We start from the raw sequence: 25,539 nt of genomic DNA on the forward strand, positions 1-25,539 counted from the left end.
TAATTCTAGCTTCCTGCTGGTGCAGACCCTCAGAGGCAGCTGGTGATAGCTCAAGTGTTGGGTCCTTGCCACCTACATGGGAGACCGAAATGGAGTTTCAGGCTCTCAGCTTTGGCCTGGCCTAGCCCTGGCCAAAAAGCAATAGTTCTTCCTCAAACAAACAAAACAAAACCCTGTTTCTCTCCAGAAAATGAACTTTTGGTCTCTTGCAATGGAGTTAGGTTGAATCTAATGACAAAACTCCAATTTACAAACATATGCAGATTGAGTTTCTAATGTGCCCAGGTACCATAAGTAAAATGGCAGATCTAAATTCTGCCCTCAGACTCATAAACAGGCTATTACAATAAAGTATTTTAAGTGTGACGGTGGGGGAAGAACAGGTGAACACGAAACCAAGAACACTACCTGCCTTTCACAGGGGTGAGGGGAGAGCGCATGGAAGGTTTCCAGGAAGAAACCTGGTCCCTGCAGTACAAGAAGGTTGAGCCAGAGAGAATACTCAGGACACTAGCTAAGCACCTGAGTGAGGCTGGGATCAGCCCCTATAAACTGAAACCTGAAGCTTCAAGCTAGTCTGCATATGGGGAGACCCCTCCCCACCCCAGATCCAGCCCCTTCCTCTGCCCAGCAATCAGCAAGACCAGGAGCAGGCTCAATCCTCCCAAAGAAACTGGAGAGTCCTCTCTGGGGAAACTGATGTCTGGGGAGCCCCTCCAGTAGAACACTGGGGTCCCAAGTAATTTTCCTATGGTGAAACCCACTCGTCCTCAAGGCTTCCCAAACATTCAGCTTTCAATCAATTCATGCATCAAGTTAAATGCGAACCCTTGAGGAGCACCACAAACTGGAAGGAAAAACCTCTAACAAAAGACAAAGCCCCAGACAGAGAAATAAAAAGGCATTTGGAAAGAAGTAATGCAGGGGGGAAAACACCTGTAATTAACACCCTCAGACAGGATACAGATATCTATGAAATGAGAATATATTTTTTACGTTATTTTTAAGAAAGGAATATCCAGGGAATAAGAAAACTATTGCTCATATAAAAGAGAAAAAACATTTACAAGTTAATAGAAGGGCTGGAAGAGAATGGTTGAAGATATTTCACAAAGGCAAAGGAGAAGTAAATGTAAATGAATATGACAAGGGGATTAGTTAATGAGGGGGGAATTAATTAGGAAACAACACAAGAAAAAATTTCCAGAACTGAAGGACTCGTTTAGGAAGAACAGAAAGGCCTATAAGTACCAGCACTCAACAAGACGAATGAACACACAGATCACCACACCACATCATCACTGTGACACTTCACAGCTCCTCAGATTAAAGACACTTAAAGTCTGGAAGGCGGGGGAGGGTGCTTGACAGTAAATAAAGAATCAAGAACATTTACACTTTTCCAAAGCAATACCAAAAGCTAAAGACAATAATTTCTTCAAAATTCTCTAAGAAATTATTTCCAATGTAGAATTCCACACCTTGTCAGGCATTTTCAGCCAAGCAAGAGGACAAGAGGTTTTTTCCCTACATTCCCTTTCCTGGGAAGCTATTAGAAGTTATGCTTAAGCAAGCTGGGAATAAACCAAGAGAAGGAAAGCAAATGACCTAGTAAATAAGAGACCCACCAGAGAGCCAGGAAAGGAGAATTTACGAAAGCTGATGTAACCTCATGAGCAACCTGTTTAAACCGGAGCAGTAAGAGACATCAAGGAAGAAAATCCCCCAGAAAAGAAAATGGAATGCAGAGATGATCTAATGTGGCTGGGTGGTAAAAATTTAACAGTTCCCTCAAAGTGTGAAACAGGTCATTTAAAAAGAAAGAAGATGGGGCCGGCGCTGTGGCATAGCAGGTAAAGCTGCTGCCTGCAGTGCCGGCATCCCATATGGGTGCCAGTTGGAGTCCCAGCTGCTCCACTTCCCATCCAGCTCTCTGCTATGGCCTGGGAAAGCAGTAGAAGATGGCCCAAGTCTTTGGGCCCCTGCACCCTCGTGGGAAGACCTAGAGGAAGTTCCTGGCTCCTGATCAGCGCAGCTCCGGCCGTTGCGGCCAACTGGGGAGTGAACCAGTGGATGAGGAGCTCTCCTCCTCTCTGTGTAACTCTTTCAAATAAACAAAGAAACCTTAAGGGGGGGGGGGGGGGGCAGTAGGTTAATCCTCCACTTGCAGCACCAGCATCCCATATGGGCACTGGTTCGAGTACCGGCTGCTCCTCTTCCCATCCAGCTCTCTGCTATGGCCAGTAGCACCCAGGTGGGAGACATAGAAGAAACTCCTGGCTCCTGGCTTCGGATCGGCGCAGCTCCGGCCATTGTGGCCATTTGGGGAGTGAACCAGCAGACAGAAGACCTTTCTCTCTCTCTCTCCCTCTCACTGTCTGTAACTCTACCTCTCAAATAAATAAATCTTAAAAAAAGGGGGGGGGGGCACTGATGAACTCCAGGAAATTAAAAAAAAAAAAAAAGTTATTTAGTTGCCAGACACTCACTATGTGGTTCATTTATGGACAATATTTGCATAGTCATAATATGAACACTGAACCGAATCTGAGATAATGGGAGTGAGGAAGCGCAAATCTGTATGGGGAATGGGACAGAGGAGAAATGGTATGATGAAGTCCTGACCTTTTCTATAGTCAAGAAATACCATCTGAAATGAATTCTCTCAAAACAGCAAGAGAAGTGTTATTTAGAAGTCACTGCCCTAAGAAACGGGTGCAACAATTCAAAGTAGTTGCCTCTGAGGAATGTTAACCTGGAGGGAAAGGCTGATGAGGGCAAAGTGCAGGCATTTAGCTTAGTGGTTAAGACACTGCCTGGGAAACCCACGTCCACTCTCAGAACGCCCGAGTTCAAGTCCTGACCTTGCTTCCTTCAGGTTCTAGCCTCCTGCTAATGTGCACCCTGGGACGCAGCAGGTGACAGAGTTCAAGTACTTGGGTCCCTGTCACCCACATGAGAGACACAGAATGAGTTCTTGGCTCCTGGCTTTAGCTTGACCCAGTGCTGGCTGTTGTGGGCATTTAAGGAGTGAGCCAATGGACAGAAAATCTCTGTTCCTGTCTCTGCCTTTCAAATAAATACAAATTAATTAATTTTAAAAAAGGATGATGGGACAAAGGACAAAGTATATGTAAGATTACACATATATACAAAAAATAATTGACATTCTAAATACATATGCCCTGAGATTTTTGCAAACTTTCAAATTCACAAATACGATTATGGAATTTCATAGAAATGTCTGCAGGAGGAGGGCAACATGGAAACCAAATCCTTCCACCTGCTCTGGGGCCCCAGCCTTAAGAAGAGGCCAAAGTTGTTCAGGATCCTGGGAAGCAGTCATGCGCAGACTCTAGAAGCCACAAAAACCAAAGGTGGACTCAGCCAAAGGTGGACTTAGCAACTGAGAGTATCATACCACTTGGTTGTATCTGGAAAGTCATTACTGGAATGGCAAAATGTCTTAAAGTAGTAGCCACACGTTGCCCACATTCTTATGTCTCTTAAAAGTTTTGTTTTTAAATCTCTGATGAATTTCCAACAACAAAATGTATCACTAAAACACTCATTTTCCCATTGAGGGTATCTACTCTGTGTGATTCTATGTGAGATCAGAAACGCAAGGAGGCATTGTTGAGTCTGTCTTGGTGAAGGTGAGGGTGAAGGTGGTACAGCAGCTGTGTTAAGCGAGCACCACCCACATTCCTGTTCAGTCCCCAGCCCATGGGGAACTCTGTGCCTATCAGGTGGCTCAGGGCCATGCCTACCTTCACAGCAGAGACCTGGGCACCGGCTGTGTGCAGCCATGTAGAGGGCAAGGCCTGGGGCTCTTGAGTGGTGGCCAGGGCACAGGAGGCACAGCTGACCTGGAAGCTGCCCTCGGGACAGCCTGACCTGGGCCCACCTAGGAACCCACCTGGATTACAGGCAAGTGCCAGGCACCCTCAAGGAGCCAGAAGAACCTCCCCACAGGCTAAGCAACTGAGCCAGAGATTCTGGACAGGGCATTACATGACATGGAAACAGAAGTGGCCAGACACACATAACACACCTGAGGTTGTGAAGACATGGGCTGTGGTGGCTGTGAGTGTTCAATAAAATGTCTTTCACACTGGAGCTGGTGTTGTAGCATAATGAGTTAAGCCATTGCCTGAGACACCAGAGCATCCCATATCCGAGAGCTGGTTTGGTCACAGCTGCTCTGGTTATAATCCTGCTAATGTGCCTGGGAAGGCAGCAGAAGATGGCCCAAGTATTTGGGCCCCTGCCACACATGTGGGAGACCTGGATGGAGTCCCTGGCTCCTGGCTTTAACCTGGAGCAGCCCTGGCCATCATGGCCATTTGGGGAGTAAACCAGAAGATGGAAGATCTGTCTCTCCCTCTCTAATAAATAAACCTGTGTTAAAAAGCTGTGTTGTGGGTGAGGCTAGCACTGTGACACAGCTGGCTGAGCCACTGCCTGCAGCACCATATGGGTGCTGGTTTGAGTCCCAGCTGCTCCACTGCCAATCCAGCTCCATGTAATGTGTCAGAGAAAGCGGTGGAGGATGGCCCAAGTGCTTGGAGATCTGGATGGAGTTTCTGGCTCCTGGCTTCCGTCTGGGCCAGCCCCAGCCATTGTAACCATTTGGGGAGTGAACCAGCAGATGGAAGATCTCTCACTCTATCCTCTCTCTGTGTAACTCTGCCTTTCAAATAAAATAGTCACTAAAAAAGAAAAAGAAAGGCAAACAGGCAGTCATTCCACATCCCTCTATACCATGGTTCCCTGCTGGGAGCAGAGAGCCAACAGTGGCATGCAGTCCTGGATTCTCACATCTTTGACCTCTGCCCAACTCACTCAGGGGCCACAGAGCTCAAAGCTTTGAAGAGGGGCTGGCGCTGTAGTGCAGTGCATAAAGCCACTGCCTGTAGAGCTGGCATCCTATGAGTCCGGCTGCTCCACTTTTTTTTTTTTTTTTACAGGCAGATTTAGACAGTGAAAGAGAGAGAGACAGAGAGAAAGGTCTTCCTATCCGTTGGTTCACCCCCCAAATGGTCACTATGGCCAGCGCACTGCACCCATTCGAAGCAGGAGCCAGGTGCTTCTCCTGGTCTCCTATGCAGGTACAGGGCCCAAGCACTTGGGCCATCCTCTACTGCACTCCCAGGCCACAGCAGAGAGCTGTACTGGAAGAGGAGCAACAGGGACAGAATCTGGTGCCTCAATTGGGACTAGAACCCAGGGTGCCAGTGCCACAGGCGGAGGATTAGCCAAGTGAGCCACGGTGCCAGCCACTTCTGATCTAGCTCTCTGCGATGGCTGGGAAAGCAGAAGATGGCCCAAGGGACAGCCAGAAGAAGCTCCTGGCTCCTGGCTTCAGATCAGCCCAGTTCCAGCTGTTGCAGCTATCTGGAGAGTGAACCAGCAGATGGAAGACATCTCTCTCTCTCTGCCTTTAAAATAAATAAGTAAATTTTTTTTAAATGCCAAAAAAAAAAAAAAAAAAAAAAAAAAAAAAAAAAGCTTTGGGAAGATTAAACAAAATGACTACTCACATGTTGGTAGTCCCTGCTTTGGAAAGTAATCTCATAAACTAGTCAGTGCCAAGTTCCAAAGAGGTGTAATATTTTGTGACAATAACAGACAAAAAACATTCTAGTTTAAGGAACAAAATAAATGAAATGGAGTTGTTCCAAGTTGTATAAGTCAGCTGTTCTAAGAAGTAAGAGACCATGAAAACTTGGGCCCTGCTATGGGAAAACAAGCAGTGCCAGACACTCAGCTTATCACTTTTTCTCCTGCATGGAGGATGGAGCAACTGCAGAAGTAATCATAAAATAACAGTACCTACCATTTGAGAGCCTTCCAAGTGCCTGCCAGTAATTGTGCTGGTTTTTGATTTACAATCTTTTTAACCTTCAAAACAACCCTGGAAGGTAGAAAACGTAACTTCCCAAAGAAATAGAACTTCAACCCAGAATATGAATCTAAAAGGATGGCAATATTCCATTCAGTGCCTTTCCTTTTTCAGCAAGAGGCAGAGGTTATATGAAAAAAAAAAAAAAACAGCAACAACAACAAAAAAACCTTACTTTAAAAATCTCACCTTGAGTCTAAGAAACTGTGACCCTTCCCACTAAAGGTCAGTCACTAAAATGTCAAACTCAATGTGCAATCCCTACTTTCCATAGAAAAAGCTTCAGAGCACAGAGATTGTGGTTCCAGAAGCACCACTTTGAGGAAATTTCCCATGGCCCACAGATCTATGAGAAGAGGCTACTGAGGGGGTTAAAATGATCCCAGTGGGGCAGCGGTTAAGTCGTCACTTGGGATGTCTGTATCTCATGTCAGAGTGCCTAATTCAAGTCTCCACTACTCCATTTCTGATCCAGCTTCTTGCTAATACATCCTGGGATGCAGCTGGTGATGGCTCAAGTGCGTGGGGGCCCTGCCACCCATATGGGAGACTCAGTTGGAGTCTTGGCTTCAGCCTGGCCCAGTCTTGGCTGTTGTTGGCATCTGAATAGTGAACCAGCAGATGGAAGATACCTTTCTCTCTTTCAAGTGGATCAAAATAAATATTTTAAAGTTTAAAAATGACCCCCCCCAAAAAAAGAGAGGTTCAAATACTAGAAGACAGCTTAACAGTGCATGCAATCTTTCTACTTTCCATCAGTCTAGAGATTCTCAGCTCCACACTAGATCCCTGTATTAGTCATTTTTTTTTTGTTACAACAATGAAATACCTGAGATAAGCTAACTTCATAAAAAGAAAATGTATATTCAGCTCAGTTTTAGCGGTTAAGGTTGGGTAGCCCTGATTTGGCCTCTGATGAGGGCAATAATGGCAGAACACGAAGCTGTGCACAAGATGGATCACATGGTGAGCCAGGAAGCAGAGGGAGGGGCCCGTCCTGACTCAGGGCTTTTTTTTTTTTTTTTTTTAATGTATCTGTCTTTTGATTCCACTTTTTCCATGTTTTAAAATTTTTTTTTAAGATTTATTTACATATGTGAAAGGCAGAGTGAGTGAGTGAGAGAGAGAGAGATCGATCTTCCATCTGCTGGTTCAGTCCCCAAATAGCTACAATGGCCAGGGCTGTGCCAGGCTTAAGCCAGGAGCTTCATCCAGGTCTCCCATGTAGGTGGCAGGGGCGCAGGGACTTGGGCAATCTTCTACTGCTTTCCCAGGTGCATTAGCAGGGAACTGGAGTGGCAATGGAGCAGCTGTGACTCAAACCAGTGCCCATATGGTATGTTGGCTCTGCAGGCCACAGCTTAACCTGCTGTACTACAGTGCTACCCACCCCAGCCCCCTTCTAAAAAGATTTCTTTCTTTATTTGAAAGGTAGAGTTGAGAGAGAGAGAAAGAAACCTTCCATCTGCTGGTTCATTCCCCAAATGGCTGAAACAGCCAGAGTTGGGCCAAGCCAAAGCTAGCAGCTTTATCTGGGTCTCCAAGTGGGTGGCAGGGACCCAAGCACTTGGGTCACCTTCTGCTGCTTTTTCAGGTGCAACAGCAGGGAGCTGGACAGAAGTAAAGTTGAGTTGCAGGGACTCAAACTGGGGCCCATATGGGATGCTGGTGTCACTGGTGACAGCTTAACCCTCAAAGCCACGAAGCTGGCTCCAAACTCGGGCCTTTATAACAATCTCTCTTGGGAGAACTAAGAGCACTCACTACCCACAATGACCTATGGACTTCTCACAGGGCCTGTCTTCTAAATACTATAATTGGGTTAGTAACATTAATTTATGACTTTGGGCCGTAAATATCTGCCATGTTAATTAAGCCTGTAACACCCACATCCCACATGGACGTGGGTTCAAGTCCTGGCTGCTCCACTTCCATTAGCTCGCTGCTAATGTGCCTGGGAAAGCAGATGGCTCAAGTACTTGGGCCCCTGCCAACCCTGTGGGAGACCTACATGGAGTTACAGGCTCCTGGCTTTGGGCCCCGATTGTTGTGGCCATTTGGGGAGTAAAACAGTAGATGGAAGATCTCTGTCTCTCCCTCTCTGTAATGCTGCCTTTCAAAAAAAAAAAAAAATCTTAAAAAAAGAGAAATCTGGAGAAACTATGTGCAAGTATCCATTTGGAGATACTCCAAAATAATCTTTCCTTAACTGTGACCTTCTTTCACCCCAATTTAATCACTTCCCTTAGGATCTTTTGGATTGGCAATGGAAATCAAACTCACTAAAATCAAAGCTAATCTTAGCCAGAAAACTGGCCAATTAACGTTTTTTTAAGATTTATTTTATTTATTTGAAAGACAAAGTTACAGAGAGAGGTAGAGACAGAGAGAGAGGTCTTCCATCCACTGGTTCACTCCCCAACTGGTCGCAACGGCCAGAGCTGCACCAACCGAAGCCAGGAGCCAGAAGCTTCTTCCAGTTCTCCCACGCGGGTGCAGGGGCCCAAGCACTTGGGCCATCTTCCACTGCTTTCCCAGGCCATAGCAGAGAGCTGGATTGGAAGTGAAGCAGCTGGGTCTCATAATGGCACCCATATGGGATGCCGGCGCTTCAGGTCAGGGCATTAACCTGCTGCGCCACAGCGCTAGCCCCCAGCAGTTCCTTTTCTAAGTAGCTAGTCTAGAGCAGGATCTGTGCAAAGCAGCATGTGGTGGAGGTGGCAGTAGCAGTATGATTTCTCTACAGAGGTTACACCATGTGGTCCTTATTCTTTCCAGCTCTGGGGCACCCGAGTGTGGCTTTCTCACCTTCCTGGAGATTTTGTGAACTAACATACTATAATCTCAAACATATCTCTCCTTAAAGCTTGAGTGAACTTTATTGTGTTTAATTAAGGACTCTCTGACTTACACTGAGATGCTTTCTGGTACTCTTGATGTGATACTCAGCCACAGGCACTCTGTCAGGCTGTTCTAAGGGAACAGAGTTTTTAAAAAAGGTTTTACAAAGAGCTGGCACTGTGACAATGCAGGTAAGGCCATCACTTGCAACACCAGCATCCCACAGAGGCGCTGGTTTGGGTCTTGGCTGGTCCACTTCCCATCCAGCACTCTGCTAATGGCCTGCATGCGAAAGGAAGCAGAGGATGGCCGAAGTGTTTGGGGCCATGCCATCTACATGGGAGACCCAGAAGAGGCTCCTGGATCCTGACTCAGCCCTGGCCACTGCAGCAATTTGGGAAATGAACTGGCAGATAGAAGCTAGTGCTCTTTCAAAGAAATAAGTAAATCTTAAAAAAAAAAAAAAAAAAAAAAGAGTTCTCAGGTTCTACGGGACAGGCATTGCGGCACAGTTGGTTACGCTGCCTCCTGGAATGCCCACATCCCGTATCAAGTCCCGGTTACTTCACTTTCAACCCAGCTCCCTGCTGATGTACCTGGGAGGCAGCAGACGATGGCTCAGGTACTTGACTTTCTGCCACCCATGTAGGAGACCAGGATGCAGTTCCTGGCTTCTGGCTTCAGCCTGGCCCAATCTCAGCTTTTGTGGTCAATGGGGAGTGAATCAATCAATCAAAACTCTGTGCCTTTCAAATAAATAAATCTTTTAAAAAAAGAAAAGGTAGTATCCCACTAAAGTTTCTAGTGCAAATTCAAAATGCTTTATTCTTTTTTTAAGACTTATTTATTTATTTGAAAGGCAGAATTATAGAGAGGCAGAGAGAGAGATACGTGTCTTCCATCCACTGGTTCACTCCCCAAATAGCTGCAACTGGAACTGAGCTAATCCGAAGCCGGGAGCTTCCTCTGGGTCTCCCACCCTGGTGCAGGGGCCCAAGAATTTGGGCTATCTTGTACTGCTTTCCTAGGCCATAGCACAGAGCTGGATCAGAAGAGGAGCAGCCAGGCCTTGAACCAGTGCCCATATACAGGTGGTGGCTTTAAGTGCAGTGCCATGGGGCCAGCCCCCAAAATGTTTTTTTCTACTAAAACAGCTTGCTTACTTTCTATCTACTTCTCTCTCTCATGATGCCTGATATACAATTCATCAAATTATCTGTTGAATGAAATTCAGCTGTATATAGATAAAATGTAATACCACGTTACCCAACAATCACTTTTGAGAATCTGAACTAACTCTAAGATCAACCAAAACCCAGGAAGAAAAAGTCTCAGAATATCCAAAATAAAGATCAAAGTCTGGGTAAGAAAAGATTTTCTCACAGGAAAGTCCCCTCAAGCCCTCAGTCTTCTGTTTTAAATAAAAACAAAATTCAAGTTTTTCTAGTTCCCCAACTGATTGAAGATGAACAGTGACAACTCTAAAATGAGGGCAAGAGGTGGCTGCTTCGCTGAATTACGTTGACAGCTGCATGAAGACATAGCTAACCCACCAAGGGCTTATGTAGTGGAGGAGCCATACGGCCCCAGATGCCTCAACAGCCTGTTAACATACTTGTGAATTTGGCACACGAGTGCATTCCTATAATGGCTGGAAGTGCACACTTTATTCAGGGTTAAGTGCTGTGGAACACAGTACTGCCAATTACAGGCGATCAATGAAAGTAAGACATAAATAATCTAGTCATAAGCAGAAAGCACTAAGCCGTGTAGAAGGAAGTGTAATCAGTGTTCAAAGAAGACAAAAGTTGGGGCTGGTGCTGTGGTGTAGCAGTTAAAGCTGCTGCCTGCAGTGCCAGCATCCTATATGGGCATCGGTTCGAGTTCCAGCTGCTCCACTTCCGATCCAGCTGTTTGCTATGGCCTGGGAAAGCAGTAGAAGATGGCCCAAGTGCTTGGGCACTTGCACTCACGTGGGAGATCCAGAAGCTCCTGGCTTCAGATCGGTGCAGCTCTGGCCGTTGCAGCCATCTGGGGAATGAACCAGTGGATGAAAGACCTTTCTCTGTCTCTCTGCCTCTGCCTCTCTGTAACTCTGTCATCCAAATAAATCTTAAAAAAAAAAAAGGAGGGGGCCAGAACTGTGGTGCCGGAGGTAAAGCTGCTGCCTACAGTGCCGGCATCCCACACGATAGGGCGCCAGGTTGAGACCCCAGTGCTCCACTTCCGATCCAGCTCTCTGCTGTGGCCTGGGAAAGCAGTAGAAGATGGCGCAAGTCCTTGGGCCCTGCACCCACATGGGAAGATCTGGAGGAAGCCCCTGGCTTCAGATCAGCATGGCTCCGGCCATTGCAGCCATCTGGGGAGTGAACCAGCGGATACAAGACCTCTCTCTCTCTGCCTCTCCTCTGTGTAAGTCTCACTTTCAAATAAATCTGAATTTCAAATAAATCTTAAAAAAAAAAGACAAGTCATTTCTAGTTTCATGGTAACATGAACAATAGAGCTGGGGTGGTTTGGATTTTGACAAACAGATGTAAAGCACATTCTAGATAGAGGCAAGTAAATGTTGGGAAGGGGTTGAGGGATGGGAAGCAACCTATGCAGCTTGGTTGTAAAGCAGGAAGGTCTAGAGAGGTAGGCACTGCATAGTGATTGCTTCTTAACTAATGTTAATAATTAACACACTTCATCAGAAAAGTTAAACAGGAGGCACATAATTTTCAACTAAACACTATCATCACTTTTCAGATAATGGTCATAAAAATATTTTTTCTTTTTTTCTTCTTTAAATTTTTAACAGGGTTATTAGCCAGGTTTCTTGGTAGCAGCCAACACTAGCTGATCTTAGTTAAGGATGATAGTAATTTACTGAAAGACTACTGGCTTCATTACAGAATTGGTGGAAAGGGTAGACACCTATGCTTGAACTAGGCAGAACCAGAATGGGTAAGAGGAACAACCTGGTCAGATCTCACCTCCCCTTCCTTACACTGTTTTTATGTCTCTTTTTTAAAAAAAAAATATTTATTTTATTTATTTGAAATTACAGAGAGAGGTAGAGATAGAGAGAAAGGTCCTCTGTCTACTGGTTCACTCCCTAGATGGCCACAATGACCAGAGCTACGCTGATCCAAAGCCAGGCCCCAGGAGCCTCTTCCGGGTCTCCCACATGGGTGCAGGGGCCCAAGGACTTGGGCCATCTTCTACTGCTTTCCCAGGCCACAGCAGAGAGCTGGATTGGAAGAGGAGCAGCTGGGAATAGAACCGGCACCCACATGGGATGCTGGCGCTTCAGGCCAGGGCTTTAATCTGCTGCGCCACAGCAACGGCCCCACATCTCAACTCTTAAGTTGTTGTTTTTTTTTTGTTTTTTTTTTTTTTTTACAGGCAGAGTGGACAGAGACAGAGAGAGAAGGGTCTTCCTTTTTCCATTGGTTCACCCCCCAGTGGCCACTGTGGCCGGTGCGCTGCGGTCAGCGCACCGCGCTGATCTGAAATCAGGAGCCAGGTGCCTCTCCCGGTCTCCCATATGGGTGCAGGGCCCAAGGACTTGGGCCATCCTCCACTGCACTCCTGGGCCACAGCAGGAAGCTGGAAAGGAAGAGGAGCAACCGGGACAGAATCCGGCACCCCGAACAGGACTAGAACCCGGTGTGCCGGCGCCACAGGCGGAGGATTAGCCTATTGAAGTGCCCTGCCAGCCTAAGTATCTTTCTTTTTTTTTTTTTATTTAAGAGTATCTCTTTTTTTTTTTTTTGGACAGGCAGAGTTAGACAGTGAGAGACAGACAGAGAGAAAGGTCTTCCTTCCGTTGGTTCACCCCCCAAATGGCCTCTACGGCCGGTGCACTGCACCAATCCAAAGCCAGGAGCCAGGTGCTTCTGGTCTCCTATGCAGGTACAGGGCCCAAGGACTTGGGCCATCCTCCACTGCACTCCTGGGCCACAGCAGAGAGCTGGACTGGAAGAGGAGCAACCGGGACAGAATCTGGTGCCCCAACTGGGACTAGAACCTGGGGTGCTGGCGCCGCAGGCGGAGGATTAGCCTAGTGAGCTGCGGTGCCGGCCAAGAGTATCTTTTAATATACATGATGAAATGGCATGTACCCCTGAGGTAATTGTGCTGCAAACTGAAACATGAGGGTACTTCCATACATCCATGGAAAATGCATATTGCAAAAACAAAAAAACTAAAAACAGGATTTCAAAAAATTTTTATATCAAAATAAACGTACTGGGGCTGACACTGTGGTAGGATGGACTAGGCTGCTGTTTGTGATGCTAGCATCTCATACTGGAGCACAGGTTTGGGTCTGGATGCTCTGCTCTTAATGTGCCTGGCAAGAATGGCCCAAGCATTTGAGTCCCTGCCACCCACATGGGAGACTTGGATGGAGTTCCGGGCTCCCAGCTTCCGCCTGGTCCAAACTCAGCTGTTGCAGCCACATGGGGAGTGAACCAGCAGATGGAAGATCTTTCTGTCTTGGCCACTCTGCTTTTCAAAGAAATAAATCTTTTTTTAAGATGAATTTCTATTAAAAAAAATAAACGTGTCCTAATTCCATTTTCCACCAACTTTTTGAAATACCCTTGTGATATTGCCTCTAGGAAAAGCACATGTGCACACCAATTTTACTCGTAAGAATGAATGACAATAGGTGGCTATTTATTTATTGTTTTAAATTTTTAATTTATTTTCATTTATTTGAAAGAGAAGTAGAAACAGAGAAAAAAGAGATCTTCCACCTGCTGGTTCACTCCCCAATTGCTCAAAACAGCTGGGGCTGGGCCAGCTGAAGCCAGGAGTCAGGAACTCAATTTTGGTCTCCTATGTGTATCAGGGCCCCAAGCACTTCACTCAATACTTCCTTCCTCCCAGGGTGCATATTAGTAGAAAGCTGGAAATGGAAACAGAGCCCAGGCTGGAATTCAGACACTTTAAGATGGGACGTGGCTGTCCCGAGTGCTGTCTCAACCTCTGCACCAAATGCCCACTTCTCCATGGCTGCTTACATCTGGGTGATTGGCAGACATTTTCTTGAAAATGAATGAAATGAGCTTGCATTTTAAAGAAACCAACTGAAGTACTTGTTGCCAATAATAAAATTAGAGTTTTCTGGTGAAAATCAGAATTTTGGATAATATATATTTGTTCCTGTGAGTTTCCCAATGCTCACAGACTTCTGATAAGATCACTGGTGATATTTAGTATAATAAATATGGGGGCTGGTGCTATGGCACAGTGGGTTATAGCTCCAACATCCATATAGGGGCTGGTTCAAATCCCAGCTGTTCCACTTCTGATCTAGCTGCTAAGGCCTGGGAAAGCAGAAGATGGCCCAAGTCCTTGGGTGCCTGCACCCGCATGGGAGACCCAGAAGAATCTCCTGGCTCGACTCCAGATCAGCTCAGCTTGCGGTCATTTGTGGAGTGAACCAGCGGACAGAAAACTCTCTCTCTCTGTAACTCTGTCTTTCAAATAAATTTGTAATAAATAAATAAATATGACATTTTTATCTTCATAGTTCAGTGACTCAGTACTTTCCAAAGGACCATGTAACAATGTTATAAAATACCATATGAGTTAAAAAGAATTAAAAAAAATTCAACCAAAGTACAAACTGATATAATGTCAAAAAATATGAAAAGTTTATTGATACAATTTCAGATTCCACATGGCAACTAATCATTTGAAGAAAATACCACCTGTAGAGTTTTGGTAACATATCAGAGAATAGCCAAAATTATCTGGTTATTAAAATATTCCTTCCTTTTCCAACTATGTATCTGTGTGATGCTGCATTTTTGTTGGTGTATTTCAATCAATACAGTATATTGCAACTTAATGAATGCAGGAGCAAGTATAAGAATCCAGCTGTCTTCTATTAAATTAAAGACATTAAAGAGGTTCTCAAATAACAATGCTGCTGGCTCTGCGGCTCACCAGGCTAATCCTCCGCCAGCACCCCAGGGTTCTAGTCCCAGTTGGGGCACTGGATTTTGTCCCGGTTGCTCCTCTTCCAGTCCAGCTCTCTGCTGTGGCCTGGGAGTGCAGTGGAGGATGGCCCAAGTGCTTGGGCCCTGCACCCGCATGGGAGACCAGGAGAGGCACCTGGCTCCTGGCTTTGGATCAGCGTGGTGTGCTGGCTGCAGTGGCCATTGGGAGGTAAACCAACGGAAAAGGAAGACCTTTCTCTCTGTCTCTCTCACTGTCCACTCTGCCTGTCAAAACAAAAAACAAAAAACAAAACAATGCAACTCTGAGCACTCCTAGTGCCCACACCTGGGTTACAAATAACATCCTCCAATGAAAGGAGCTGAGGGCTCCTGGGGGAAAAGCTGATTCTAGGACTGGGGCAGGCAAAAGTAAGGAAGTACTTAACACAAAGATGAAAATGGCAATATATGAGGGGCTGATGCTGTGGCTCACTTGGTTAATCCTCTGCCTGCGGCGCCAGCATCCCATATGGGCGCTGGGTACTAGTCCCAGTTGTTCCTCTTCCAATCCAGCTCTCTGCTGTGGCCCGGGAGGGCAGTGGAGGATGGCCCAATTGCTTGGGCCCTGCACCCGCATGGAGACCAGGAGAAGCACCTGGATCCTGGCTTCAGATTAGCGCAGCGCCAGCCGTAGCGGCCATTTGGGGAGTGAACCAATGGAAGGAAGACCTTTCTCTCTGTCTGTCTATAACTCTGTCAAATAAATGAAAGAAAAAAGAAAATAGCAATATATGAAAGGGACGCAGGAGCCAACAGAAGACAGGCTGGCCAATGACTAAAAGTGGAACAATGTGAACAAAAAGTAGTTTTGAATTACAATCCAAATAATAAAATAAACATCCATTGGTCTATAGCGATACAAATAAATGATTAAACAAATGAACAGAAAAGAGAGAAATCTCCCATGCAGAGGCATTCCAAATAATTTATGCAGATACTATGACCTCAAGGAGGTAGAGGCACAATCTCCCTCCCCCCCTTAACTGTGGGCCATACATGACGACTTCTTTCCAGAGTTCAGTAAGGAAAGGGAAGGGAAAAAGTAACTTTAGAGTGGAGAAATCTGACAAATGTTATCTCAACCAGGTGACCAAGGTCAACATCAGGCGTAGTAAGTTATTCCGATTGATAATATACATATGACTATGCATAATATCAATGGTGTATCATCAGAATGGCAGTTTATCCTTCTGTTTCCCTTCACCCCACCCCAAAATCCCATAAACCCAGTCTAATCATGAGAAAAACAACACACCAATCCCAACTGAGGGACATTCTACAAATTATCTGAACAGTACTGTCTTATGAGAAACTGTCACAACCCAGAGAAATTTAAGGAGACAACATGACTCAAAGTAATGTGCTATCCCAGATGGGATCTTGGAACAGAAAAAGGACATTAGGTTAAAACTAAGCAAATCTGAACAAAGAATGAGCTTGAGTTAATGTACCAATGGTTAATTTTAATATACCACAGTAATTTAAGATGTTAACAATAGGGAAACTGGGTATGGGTATGTGGGAACTCTGTACTGTCTTTACAATTTTTCTATAAATCTAAAACTGTTAAAAAAAAAAAAAAGGCAACTCCCTCACCCCCCACAAAAAAGTTATTCTTCACTGCCACAGGACATGATTGAGGCTGACGGCACAGATGATGAAAGAATTTACAAAAGGGGCTGGCACTGTGGTGCAGTGGGTTAAAACCTGCTATTTCCAATGCTGGCATCCTGTATCCAGCCCATATCCAAGTGCCACTTCCCAGCAGCTCTGCTTCAAATCCCATTTCCTGGTAAGGCACCTGGGAAGGCAGCAGATGATGGTCCAAGTACTTGGATCCCTGCCACTCACATGGGAGACCCAGATGGAGTTCCTGGCTGCTCCTGGCTTCCTTTGGCCTAGCCTAGGTCTAGCTGTTTGCAGTCATACGGGGAATGAATCAGCAGATGGAAGATCTCTAGATCTCTCTGGCTCTCCGTATCGAATTATGCCTTTCAAATAAGATAAATTTTAAAAATCTTAAGGGAAAAGAGTTCACTGGAGTAGTCAATGCAAACTTTGAAAAGGACAAAGACAGGCTATTGATGGAATAGAGAGAAGTGCAGTTCTTACCCCTCAGGCCCTTCTGATTTCACCAGGGAGTTACCCTGGCCAGGAACTGTCAGTTGCCCCTGCACAGGGGAGCTATCCCTGAGGATGAGGGGTAGGGGAGAAGGAAGGGCTGAGAGTGACAGGGGGCCTATGGCACATGTGGATTTGCCTGGATGCTCTGCAGCCACTCATCCCAAGTTGGCTCCCAGTGGTCTGAGAAGTTCCATATGGGCCACCAAGACCTTGCAGGAAGTGACCTATTGAGGCCAGCATCACAAGTGGTGAAAATTCAGCAGAGCCGTCAGAGTGAGCAGAGTTAGATTCATGAAACATGCTGCAAACAGCAGTGGGCAGACAGTAACAGAGACTAAGTACTGTTACTGCACTATGTGTAGAATCTAAGGTCCCTTCCTAGGTACAGGGAGTTTTCCTGTGGTCCAACAGGCTTTTCCTAGCCAGGTAATCTGCATTTCTGGGCACAGGTGGGGAGACTGTCTAGCCCTTAGTTTACAGGCTTTCCCAGGCTGCCAAGTGCCCCGGGGCAACACTCACTAAAGATTTTTTAGGGATAGTTTTTATAAAATGCTGTTTGTGTTCAAATATAATGGATTTATTACTTTTAATGGATATTTAGTTTATGTGGAAAAAAGTCATATGTGGAATTTCATTCTTCAAAATTACAGCATAAATAAGACTAAGTATACAGGCAACCTTCAGCTTGTACATATGTTGTGCTACTTTAAGTTTATGGAATAAAGCTCTTAGCAGTTTCCCAGCAACAACATCACCTTCCAGGATCACCCCCAAGAGTATCTCTTTAACCTGGTCCTAGGGCAGCAAACTGGTAAAGGTACCTGCACAGTGTCAGCAACACTGCCACAGCACTTCCTGCTGTGCTTCCACCAGTCCGGGAACGAAGGAGCAGATAAAAGGGCTGAACACTACTAAGCCAGGTACCTTATACACATCATTCCCAGCATTACCTCATTCAAACAGTTAGTGAAGAAGAGATATACTCCCTAATGACACCTCATTTTGCTGTAACTGGAGCAACCCCAACAAGCTATGGGCCAGGTGGCTGACTACAGGACATTCAGAGAAGAGATAGTATGTAGTCAGGAATGAGGACTAGTAATAAGGACTAGAGGACTGGCAGTATAGGTGGTAGCTTTGGGATCTGCATGGAAGGAAGGCCTATACTTCCGGGAATGGAAAGTTCCTACCTGTACTTGCGGGGAAGAAAAGTCCTTGTCGGCAGGTGCCGCGGCTCACTAGGCTAATCCTCCGCCTTGCGGTGCCAGCACACCGGGTTCTAGTCCCAGTCGGGGCGCCGGATTCTGTCCCGGTTGCCCCTCTTCCAGGCCAGCTCTCTGCTGTGGCCAGGGAGTGCAGTGGAGGATGGCCCAAGTACTTGGGCCCTGCACCCCATGGGAGACCAGGAGAAGCACCTGGCTCCTGCCATCGGATCAGCGCGGTGCGCCAGCCGCGTCGGCTGTTGGAGGGTGAACCAACGGCAAAGGAAGACCTTTTTCTCTGTCTCTCTCACTGTGCACTCTGCCTGTCAAAAAGAAAAAAAAAAAGTAAAAAAAAAAAAAAAAAATCCTTGTCAAGGTCCCTGCAGTTGCCTAAAGGTCAACCAATGAGGATCAGACCCACCTCAACCTTTAACCCCCATGCCCTGAATCTATAAAAGGAGCACTCCCAATCTCTGACGTGTGACTTCCCCGGCCCCAATCTGTTGGGACCGGGAAACCTCGCCCGGGAACGGAACCCCAATAAAAGCCTGTGAATTAATTTATTCATCTGCCTGGGAAGATTTGTTACACGGCGGACACCTTGCAATAGGGACTACAGGGACGGAGCTGAATAGCAGGGTCATGGTCAAGAGTGAACACTGTGAAGAAAAAGGAGGAAAAACTAGCAAAGTCTTCCCTTCTCCCCTTTACTCAAATCCCTCCTCGCTGCTACTGCCACCAAAGACCACCCTTCCAAACCTTCCTCACTGCCAGCAGACCTGTCTGATGCAGGAGGAGCTATCTTCTCCTCCCACCTCCCACTGCCCCTGCTATTGACCTGCTGAGTTGCTTTTCAAGGTCTATTAAAAAAAAAAAAAGTGTTTCAATTTTTGTAGCATTTTTGGGTTCCATTCACAACTGAACCCTAAAACACTTGGTTTTCTTCTCCCTGCCCTCCTTCCTCAAATCCCCTTTGCAGCAGAGACTAAATCAGCACTACAAATGTATAACCCTTGCATTTCTAGAGGAAGATGGTTGACTGGATTTTAAATTACAATTGATTGATTAAGATGCACTGAAAAATCAATTACACCATGTTAACAAAATAATGTACAGAAAAAAAAAGGGGAGACAACTCACCGGAACCATTTTAAATTTAAGAAGTTAGAAATACAGCGCTTGTAAACCTACACTAACACCTGCACAAACCAAAAGACTACCTGGTATAATTTCTGAAAGACAGACCCACCATTTAATCATCCTTTAAAGTTTATAAAAGAAATATTTCTTAGTTTTCACCTATATAAAGAAAATCTCCAACAGGCTTCCTTAGAGTGACAAACTTTCTCCAGAGCACAGCACAAGAGCAAATTTTGAAAATTCAAGGGTTACAATTACAATGAATTAACTGGGTACATAAGTATTTTTAATTATACTAAATTCCATTAAATCTAAGATGCCAGGGTTTGTAAAATGCACTATTTCATGTAACACTAGGAAAGAAAAAAGTTCTGCCCACCAGGGCACAGTTCATGCTTATTTACTGCATCCTGTCTTGAAGGTAAGTAAAATGTAAACAAAACGTGTTTCAGAATCAAGGAAATACTGGAACCTTAAATAATCTAAATACGTTAGAAGAGTAGGGAAAGTACAGATAAAATAATCTTGGATACTAAGCCTCTACATCTACTATAACATAAAAGTCAGTACTCCAACACAATTTCTTGTCTGAGCTGTCAAGTAGATTAAATCAAAATTTTCTGAAATGAAAATCATACCCTAAAACTCGATCTTGAGATTAAAAGCCACCACTCAGGGGGTGAAAATGATGAAAACAACTGTAAAGAGCAACAGCTCACTCAGAAACAGCTGGTCTTTTAGCATATGACAAGTTCCCTGCACCCTCTGACAAAAGGTGCAGTGTAGTGTTACACTCTGCCCCACCTGCTACTCCAAACTGGCTCTTCTAGACATCATCGTATTTGAGAAACGTTCAGTATGGTAAAAGAAAACTGGCAGAGGGTACTTCTGGAAGACAGAAGTAAAAGATGCTTATTTTGGAGCAAAAAATTAGAATCCACACACAGGTTTTTCACAGTATGCATTTTTTTAAAGATTTACTTATTTATTTGAAAGAGAGACAAAGGCAGGGGCAGAGAGAGAAGTCTTCCATCCACTGGTTCACGCCCCTGCACATTATCCATTTTAATAACTGTCTGAAGGTCTTTCATGCTTAAAACTCACATGGGGGAAACATATTTACAATTAATTTAATTAGTAAAAAGTTGACAGCTGTCCCCCACCTTGGGGCATAATGAGTTAAGCTGCCACCTGCAGTGTGGGCATCCCTATGGGCGCTGGTTCTAGTCCTGGCTGCTCTACTTCCAACCAAGCTCCCTGCTAAATGCTCTTGGGAAAGCAGTGGTAGATGGGTCCCTGCACCCACGTGGGAGACCCAGATGAAGCTCCTGGCTCCTGGACTGGCCCAGCCACAGCTGTTGTGGCCATCTGGGCAGTGAACCAGCAGATGAGACAACTCTAACTCTGCCTTTCAAGAAAATAAAAATAAATCTTTAAAAAGAAGAAAAGTTGACAGTTAACATGGAATCAATTTCTTGGGTTCTTTTTTCCCTGTCCAAGTGTTAAGGTAGCTAAGTAGACATGAACCTAAGTGTATGTGAGAGGCTGAAGAAAAATGGAAACTTCTGTGTAATGGAATAAGGAAGCAAGCCTCAGAAGCAAAATGGTATTTACATGTTAAAAGTCTTGCCTTTGTTCACTAACCTGGTTGGGTAGGTCCCAGCCCCTATCCCTTGGGGCAGTTTAGAGAGATCCCAACTGCTCTTCACCAAGGGGACTACTATGAAGCTCTGGGAGGGATTCCACACCTAGAAAACCCTCCACCCAGCAATATTCCAGAAATGGTGTAGAGCGAGGAGAAGGAAGGCCCACACCCAACATCCACTAAAACAGCAGTGTGAATGCAGACTGGGCTCTCAGTTCTTCCCTGAGATGGCCGCCTGGTCTGTCAGGTGTACTCGCTTCATTCTTCATTTCACTCTGCTAGTGTGCCACTCTCACATCTGAATTCTTTGTTGCCCAAGACAAGAACCCGAGCAACCCAACCCTGGTAACACCAGGAGGATCTGAGGCAGACTGCAGATTCTGTCTGCACTACAGCAAATTGTGTCCACCTCACCAAACACAACATAGTAAGTTTCTAACACGTGAAACACATGCATTTTGGTATCCAAGTGATTTTTAAAGATCCTTCTACTTGTGACAAAGTCTCTTTGGAGAGCACTGACCCCTAAAATCTAGGAAAATACCCCAATATAAAATACTTTTCCTCCAGATCTTACCATTTTCACAATTCTGCTGACACATCCATAAACCACAACCCAGCTGGCCAGCATCCCAGCCAACTAAAAGATATGTTTGACACAAGTTTTAGGAGAAAAAAGGGAGAAACTCCAGAAAGCAAGCTGACTTCAGTACTTTTCAAAATATTCTGGTTCTTTCATTCAGCAAAACCCAAGGGTCCAGAACATGTCTGCAACTAGTTAATCTCACCTGGCAGGCTACCACCTGGCTGCGGTGGCCAGGTCAGCCTTCTCAAGTTTGCAGAGACTTGCATTCCAGAAAGAATACAGCAAGACTGGAAAGTGTTCCTTTGGCCAAGGGGCTTTACTCTAAAATGATTTCTCCTTTCCCAGCCGGTCTCTTCCGGCCTCTTGGAGCTTAGTGCCAACCACTCACAGCAGCAATCACAGGACTTCAGCAACCCAGCAGCAAGCTCCCCGGCAAAACCCAGGAGAGCCCCCTCCCACCTTACAGGATTACCTAAGGCACAGCGGTCCAAGCCCGGACAACAGATCACCAGTGGCAACCAAGCCGCAGCGTTCCCTTATCTGAAGTTCCTAATGGAACACTGACTGACTCCAACCGCAAAGGCTACTCACATAATTTGGAAAGACGATTTCAACTCTTGCAGGCGATAAGTTTCTTCCTCTAATCCACCTTCACCAGCACTCAGTACTCAACACTAAACCGGGTCCTTACCGAAAAACTGGCCTCCAAGCTAAATATTTAGGATTCGGTTTGCACTCAGAAATTCGCTCCTACAGTACACTCCACTGAGCCACAATGCAGACTGACTGGGGAATAAATGAGCATTTGGGAAGAACCCCCCACCCCGCCCGGCGCGCGCGCCTTAATGCACTGCTTCTACTAGTATTTATGTACCAGTATGTCCGTCCTCCAGACAGAGGCAGAGCGACGATGCCGCGGTCTCACCTCCGCATCTCACCCAGCTGCCCGCAACCAAGCCTGCAAGTGCTGAGCGCTCAGCAAGCGCCCACCAGACACTTCAGTCCTCTCGGAGCGAGTCGGGGCATTCCGAAACGCTGACTCCACCCGGCCAGGGGCCGCCGCCGGCGCCCCACTCCACGCCGCCTGTGGCCTTGCTCGCGTGAAACGGAACCTCGTCGTTCAAGAAAACCCAGGATGGGGACAAGGGAGCCACCCAACCCCATGCTGCACGACAGCAGGTCCTCTCTTCACCCCGCCAGGCGGCCGGTCCGGAGGCCTCTCCCACCCCACGCAAGGGACCTACGTCGCCAGCAGGAGATCCGCAGGGGCACGAGCCCCCGCCCCAGCCGGCAGACAGTCTGGCGTCGGGACACAGGGGACGCCTGCGCAGAAGAACCCGCCTCCCACCCGCCGGCCCCTCCGAGCCAAAGGGTAACAATGCCCCCTCAGAAAGAACGACAGGGTAGGCTTGGGGCGGGGGTGGCCAGTACCCGTCTGCGCGCTCCCCGACTCCCTGCGCGACCCCGGCCCTCAACCGCCTCCACGTGAGCGCGCCCCCGGCGCGCCCTCGCGACTCTGGCTGACAGGGGCGACTCACCTGAGTCGGGCTCCGCCCCCCTTCCCCTCGCCGGAGGAGGCGACCCTTCTCCTAACGGACTCGACAGTGCCGGAGGAGGCGGGAACGTCCAGACTGGCGTCTCCGTGATGGAACTTCCTCCCCCTTCCGCCCGCCCGCCCCCCGCCCACCCCTCCTGTCGTCGTCCCTCGGCTTCCCTCAGCCGGTTCGCCGCCGCACTCGGAGTACACAGCAGCGGCGCCCGGCAGTAAACGGAAGTGACGCAATGCAAAAGCGCCCTCCCCGCACCATTTCACCTCCTCCCAGACCCGGCTGCAGCCAATTAGCAAAAGGTGGGGCGGGGCCTGGGCGGGAGCGTAGCCAGCCGGCTCACGAAACCCGGAGGAATTTACTCGGCCCCTAAAAAACTGACCAATCCACGGTCCCGGGAGCCTGGTTGTGTTTACTACCGACGGAATCCGTGGACGCTGTGACCAATCACCGTTTGCCTTACAACACGCAAAACTGTTATCAAACGCCTTTTGAGGCGGGATTTATTACTAAGCAGCTCTAGGTTTGGACCTTAGAAAAGCAACTGTATGTTGCAGCCAATTACAATCCGTTGTGGGTGACACAATCGCGTTGTCCGCCTAATTTGTCCAATCAGAATCACGACTGCCTGGAGTCTAAAGCACGCCGGTGCGGCCGGCCATTGGCTGTCCCAGGTTTGCCCTCCCTCCAGCCGCCCAGTATTTGTGTGACCCGAGGGGGTCCCTCTGGGTCGTGGTGCCTTCCCGGGACGGAACCCGCGCTGACACCGACCCAGAGGTTCTCCCCTCAGACGTTGAGAAAGATGAAGTTCCAAGAAGCCCGTTACATGGAATTAATCTAAAATCTAGACCAAAAGCACTGAATTAAAAAAAAAAGACCGTCCATCTGAGGCGGCGAGGAGAGAGCCCGGCCCGCGTCCAGTCGGGGTGGCCGCGCGCCGCGAGCGCCAGCGCCTGAGGAGTCGCGCTGACTCCGCTTTGCGTGCCGCGGGTCGAGTAAGCCGGCGGTTTCCAGAACCGAGGTTACAGCCACACAGCGCCCCAAAAGCCGGCCTTGGAAGCGCCGCGCTCCCCAGCACCTTCCCAGACGTGGGAGGGTGGCGGGCTTGTGGACCCCGTCAGGAAAAAGCAAGCCCCGGGACGGCGCCCGCCTCGCAGGTGCGCGCCCAGGGAGGACGCCTGGCGCTGGGCCCGGGGAAGAAGCCCCTCCTGCTCGGTGTGGAAGAAAGAAGAAAGCCCTTTACGGGGAAAAAATAAAAAATAGGACTCGTGCCTCTTCCGAGTTCACCGCCCAAAGCGCCTTGCAGCGGCTTCCGCGCCCTCGGACGCTACGGGTTGGAAGTGTAGCTCTTGGGGTCTGTGGCGTTAGCACCTGGGTCAGATGGTGGTCGGGACGGACCGGCGGCGGGCGGTGAAGGCGGCGCGAGTGCCGCCTCAGCCAGGCGGGGGAGAGGGCTCCATCCTGGTGCCGCCACCTGGAGTCGCTCTGCAGCCACAGGCGGGGCCGGGGTGGGAGGGGCGCACGTGCGATCCACAGAGCCCCCCTCCCCGCCGCACCCCAAATTGATATATGCATGTTATGGCGCTTTCATCACTCTCGATCCATTCACACACAAACCGAAAACAACAGGAGCAGGCGTAGTGAGCTCCGGATCCCTAATCAGAGAGCTTAGTTTGAGTCCCGCTACTCCACTTCCTATCCAGCTTCTTGTTAATGTGCCTGGGAAGCAGCAGTGTTAAGGTAGCAAGGAAGGGATTAGCCTATGTGTGTAAAGGGGGCCAGAGAAAATGATTTTTTAAGGAAAATGAATTTTTGTGCAGTGGAACGAGGGAACAAGTCCTGAAAATAGAACAGCAAGTACCCCTGGAGTCACTGCTCTTGTTCTGTAACTGTTAGCTGGGGGTTCAGCCCTCTTCCCGGGGGAAGCTCAGAGGACTTCCCTGCTCTGCCCCAGGAGGCTGTTAGGGCCAGTAACACCGCTGATAAGATCCTGGGATGATGGGCTGGCGTCGTGGCTAAACGGGTTACGTGCTGGCATGTGGATGCTGGTTCTAGTCCCAGCTGCTCCACTCTAAGTTCAGCTCCCTGCTAATGCTTCTGGGAAAGCAGTGGAAGATGGCCCAAGTCCTTGGGCCCTGCACCCACGTGGAAGACCTGGAAGAGGCTCCTGGCTCCTGACTTAAGCCTGGCCCATCCTTGGATGTTGGTGTCATCTGGGAAGTGAACCAGCAGATGGATCTCTCTATTTCTCCCTACCTCTATCTGTCAAATAAACAAATCTTTAAAAAATGAGCAAAGGATACAAATAGGTAATTCACAGAAAGGGACATGCAGATATCTCATGAATCTATGAAAAGAGTCTCAATCTACCTTATGCAAAAGAAATGCAAAACATAATACAATAAAGTATCATTTTTCAAGCATCCAGATGGGAAAAAATAAATAATAACACACCATGTTAGCAACAGTTTGGGTATAATCAGTCACTCATTCATTGCCAGTGGTGATAGAAATTGGTAGAATCTGGAGCTGGCATTGCCGTGCTGTGGG

At 47.3% G+C, this 25,539-nt stretch overlaps 1 protein-coding gene across 5 annotated transcripts in view; it reads right to left on the minus strand.

Moving 5' to 3' along the window:
- The window catches only part of ZBTB5 (zinc finger and BTB domain containing 5), a 38,191-nt gene that overhangs the window by 6,227 nt on the left and 6,425 nt on the right, over nt 1–25,539 (minus strand). The window contains exon 1 of one of the 5 annotated variants that reach the window (XM_008264813.4): nt 22,981–23,214. The exons of 1 other annotated variant lie outside the window; for it this stretch is intronic. The gene's annotated coding sequence lies outside the window, so the exon portion shown is untranslated. Of the gene's footprint in view, nt 1–18,059; nt 18,395–21,644; nt 21,725–22,686; nt 22,805–22,980; nt 23,215–25,539 lie in introns of those variants that run through there. 3 more of the 5 variants (XM_051843968.2, XM_051844000.2, XM_051843988.2) reach the window with 3 other exon arrangements.

Source organism: Oryctolagus cuniculus, chromosome 1 (genome assembly GCF_964237555.1).
Source record: "Oryctolagus cuniculus chromosome 1, mOryCun1.1, whole genome shotgun sequence".
Taxonomy (NCBI): domain Eukaryota; kingdom Metazoa; phylum Chordata; class Mammalia; order Lagomorpha; family Leporidae; genus Oryctolagus; species Oryctolagus cuniculus.